Here is a 5,159-nt window from a genome sequence, read left to right on the forward strand (position 1 = left end):
TTCATCCATCTTCCGGTCTATAACCTCTTTAGGGTCATCTGTATTATTGGTGATGTAAGTGTAGCATTTGACACCAAACTGGGTGGCCAATGTCACACAATATCCACTAGTAATAGAGGTGAGCTAATTTAGTACTAGTCTGTGTTGCACAAATTCCTTCTTGTACACTTGTAGCACCCTTCCCATATACCTGAAAGTGTCATCATACATTTCGGTGATATTGTATATCAATTTAGCTGGGTCTTGAATGTATTTAAAGTTTAAAGTTCCCCGAGCGGTCCTAGTGAGATCTAGAGAAACCATAACTTGAAAACCAGCGGTTTCACTAATCAATTTTATAGCTATGGGTTCCTCACCAGAAATCATATTTCTCTTGCCACGGTGTTCATACTGTGTGTGTATGTATGGTGGTGATGTAGTCTTGTGAATACCAACCATTTCTTCATGAGTAATAGTCATGATTTCAGGAACCAGTGTACCTAAGAAACACAAGCCCTTGGAACTCGGAGTCACCCAGCTTTTCTCCCACAAACAAAGTACACATCATCAGGGAGAACATAAGGAACAGTATGCCCATTAATTATATCACATAAGGTTTTGACAAAACTACCCATACCTAGTGTCTCCATTTGTTCAAGACACGTGTCAGCATGGATGACATTCTTACAATTACCTATAGAGACCGTCCCAGTGGACACTTTCTTATGTTTGGTCACACGCCCTAATGTGGTGTCCATCAACATTCCTGCCTATTGGTGACCTTAAAAGTCTCCCTCCTAAATGAGTGTGGCGAGCCATTGTCTGATCTGATAGGTCAGCTTTCCAATTCTCCAGACGCTTTGCATGAGAGATAATTAGGCACAGTAAAGATCTGTCTAGGGAGTACTGCCTAAGCTTCAGACTAGGGGACCTAGTGTTATTGTACCTCCCTTCTATTGGCCTCCCTCCCCTTAATTCGAGTACCTCAGAGATGTTTAGTGGGAACGGCACTAGTCCTATGTTATGCTGACCCTGAGGTACATGAGAGCACACCCAGCACTCAGTTTGGTTTAGAACCTTACCCACTAAGGAGTGATAATCCTCCAGAGGATGCCCGCACACATCCAGATTACCAGTGGACTGGCATCGCTTGATGCACTTCTCTTCAACTAGGGAGTCACAGAACTTACAGATACAATACTCATCAGACAATAGCCCCTCACACTGTCTCCGAGTTCCAGAGCTAGCAGACCTTTTCATAACCCCTGGACCAGGCAAGATAATGGGCTGCTCTGAGTATTCTAGTAACTTTTCCTCTATATCCATCTCATCGGTATCACTACCAGAACCTTCCTCTGTCCTCCATTCTCCTTCACAAAAATAGGGTGTCCTACAAAAAAGTAAAAACAAGAAAAATCCTGGAACAAAAAAAAAAAAAAAATCGCCACTCCATCGCTGGAAAGATAGTTTTGAGGCAACGTCTCTGGCTCAGGTGTCTTAACTGCAGGCTTTAGATCTTCCGGAACAAGTTTACGAGTGACAGATCGGTGTCGTCAGTCTTAGCTTTATCTCGCACTTTCTCCGGGTTACTGACTTTCCTGCAGTGAGTGGAATGGACCCAAGTGTCTCTCTCTGCAACCTTCAGTGATGTGGTACTGGTCAGCAGCACTTGATACAGGCCTTCCCAACGGTCTGTTAAACAAACTGAGCATAAGAAATTGCAGATCATAACATAGTCCCCAGGTTCAACATCATGACAGTTCGTTTCTGGGATACCAGGTGACAGCATTTTTAGTTTTTGTTGTTGTTGCTTTAGCTGTCTGCTCATTTTTATAAGATATTGTACAGTCACTTCATTATTACACTTCAAGTCGTCTTGTGGACTCACAATAAAATGAGGTTGTCGGTCGAACAGTATCTCAAAGGGGGACAGATTAAGAGGAGGTCTAGGAGTGGTTCGGATGCTATGGAGGACTAGTGGCAAAGCTTCAGGCCACGCCAACCCAGTTTCAGCCATTGTCTTACCAAGCTTGTTCTTATTAGTACCATTTACTCTTTCCACCTTACCACTGGCTTGTGGTCGGTAAGGGATGTGAAGTCTGCTACTGATTCCCATGAGTTAATACATGTTTTGGAAGATATCACCAGTAAAATGGGTACCCCTATCACTTTCGAGGATTCTAGGGATACCGAACCTACACACAAACTCTTGTACAATTTTCTTTGCAGGGAACATAGCAGTATTAGTGGCTGCCGGATATGCTTCTACCCAACCGGAAAACACATTAATACATACTAACACATACTTTAGATTCCTGCAAGGTGGTAATTGGATATAGTCAATTTGTATTACCTGAAAAGGCCCGTCTGTGGGAGGGATGTGGGATGGCTCAGTTGGAATAGTTTTCCCAACATTTTTCCTGAAACAAGTAAGACATGACATTGCCTTCTTACCAGCCTGAGAGGAAAATCCAGAGGCACACCAGTATGCTCTCACCAGTTTGCACATACCTTCTTTACCCAGGTGAGTCAAACCGTGTGCTGCGTCAGCCAGGCTTGGATTGTATGTTCTGGGTGCTACAGGCTTACCTTGTCCATCTCTCCAGAGTCCTGAGACTCTTGACCACATCCCTTCTCCTGCCAGACCGCCTTCTCCTGCAGGGAACACATATCTTGCATTTCAATAAATTTCTGCAAGTCTAATGTCTGAAAAACCATCATAGTCTCGGTCAATACAGTCATAGGTTGCCCTGCTGCCCATTTAGCAGCTTCGTCCGCCCTGTTATTGCCAAATGACACCGGGTCTTCTTCAGAGGTATGGGCTTTACACTTTATGACGGCTACTGTCCTGGGTAACTGTATCGCTGTCAGAAGTCCTTTTATGTGTTGTGATTGTGCCACTGGCGTGCCTACTGCTGTCGTAAAGTTTCTAAGACGACAAAGGGCCCCAAAATCGTGCACTACCCCGAAGGCGTACCTAGAGTCAGTATATATATTAGCTGATTTACCCTTTGCCAACTCACACGCTCTCCTTAATGCTACTAGTTCAGCCACCTGGGCTGAGTGAGGTGGGCCAAGGGGTCTAGCTTCTACAACATCCTGATCATCTACAACAGCATAGCCAGTACATAGTTCTCCCGTCTCTGTCTGTCTATGGCAACTCCCGTCTGTATAAAACGTAAAATCTACATTTTCTAAGGGGGTGTCACGTATGTCGGGCCTGGCAGTAAAGGTCTGGTTCAGGTATTCCATACAATCATGCGTATCAATAGTCTTGCCAAACTCATCATCAACCAGGGTCTCCTCACCTGCCACCCTTTGTTGCCTCTTGAGACACATATGGAAGGTATGTAGCTGGATTTAAGGTGCTACATCATTTGATGATGATGTTTGAGGGTGCCATCAGAGCTAGTTCCCATTTTGTGAAGCTAGCTGAAAAGACATGTCTGGTTTGAGCTGAATTTAACAGAGCTGATACAGCATGGGGTGTATAGACAGTTGAATCATGTCCTAATACTACGTCCTCGCTCTTACTTACCAGAAGAGCAGTTGCTGCTACACTTCTGAGACATGTTGGGAGTGATCTTGCCACAGTGTCCAATTGTGCACTGTAGTATGCTACCGGTCTGTTAGCGCCACCATGTTTCTGTGTGAGGACACCTGCTGCACAACCATCAGCTTCTGTACAGTATAGCTCAAAAGGTTTTTCATAATCAGGTATTCCCAATGCAGGCGCTCTAGTCAGACTATATTTAAGATTAAAGAACGCTTGCTCTGACTCCTCTGTGTGTACAACCCGTTCTGGTTTTGAGGATGAGACTAGCTCCTGCAGTGGTAATGCCAGAATAGAAAAACCTGGGATCCAGGATCTACAGTATTCACACATCCCCAAAAAGGTACGAATTTGCTTCTGGCTCTGCGGCAGAGTCATGTGTTGTATGGCCTCAATTCTGTCCGTCGTCAAGTGTCTTAGCCCCTGGGTGAGACAGTGTCCTAAGTATTTGACCCTAGTCTGACATGTCTGTAACTTGTCCTTTGCCACCTTGTGCGCTGTTTTCGAGAGATGGAGCAACAACAATTTAGTATCATGTAAACATGACATAAAAGAATCAGAGCACAACAACAAATCATCCACATATTGAATTAGAACAGACCCATTGCTAGGTTGGAAGGATTGTAAACAGTCATGTAAGGCTTGGGAGAAAATACTGGGACTGTCAATTAACCCCTGGGTAGTCTGGTCCATGTATATTGCACTACCCTGTAGGAGAATGCAAATAGTTATTGGCAGTCAGGGTGAAGAGGGACTGAGAAGAAAGCAGAACATAGATCAATGACAGTAAAGGGACTAGCAGACGGTGGAATCTGCATGAGGATGACAGCTGGATTGGGCACTACGGGGAATTGGCTCTCAACAACTCTATAAATTTCCCTTAAGTCCTGGACTAATCTATAGCCCCTCCCCCCACTTTTCTTCACAGGGAAAATGGGACTATTTGCTGTGCTGGATGTACGAATTAAAATCCCCTGTTGCAACAGCCTCTCAATAACAGGATATACCCCTAGTTCCACCTCTGGTTTTAATGGATACTGTGGGATTTTTGGAGCTATCCTACCACTTTTTAGATTTACCATCACAGGAGCTACATTTGCCATCAATCAAGTGTCCTGTCCATCTCTGGTCCATAGGGACCCCGGTATTTCCAGCAACATCCCCTTTATTTGAGATGGACTTTGTTCTATAACAGTAGAATGCAACATTAACCTTTGTGGGGTGTCTAATATATCCTGTACCTCATGCGCAACCTTCTCTGTTATATCTAGGAATACACCATCAGGGGTACAGTCACATCCCATTTTACATAACAAGTCTCTTCCTAGCAAGTTAGTAGGAGCTGCTGCAGCCAAGAGAAATGAATGCTTGGTATGCAGAGGCCTGATAGTAACTTCTGTGGGTTTAGTTAAAGGATAATGTAACACTCTTGCTGTTACCCCCATAGCTGGAATAGTTTAACTAGTTACCTGTAGATTGAAAGGAGAGGTTATCACAGATCTGGCCATCCCTGTATCTACAAGAAAAGTTTGTTTCCTACCAGCTATGTCAACTATCATTGTTGGTTCTTCTCTCAGACTCTCAGTTAACCTCACTGGCTGTAGACTACAGGTATGACCTGACCCCT

This window comes from Mixophyes fleayi, chromosome 2 (assembly GCF_038048845.1).
Source record: "Mixophyes fleayi isolate aMixFle1 chromosome 2, aMixFle1.hap1, whole genome shotgun sequence".
NCBI lineage: Eukaryota > Metazoa > Chordata > Amphibia > Anura > Limnodynastidae > Mixophyes > Mixophyes fleayi.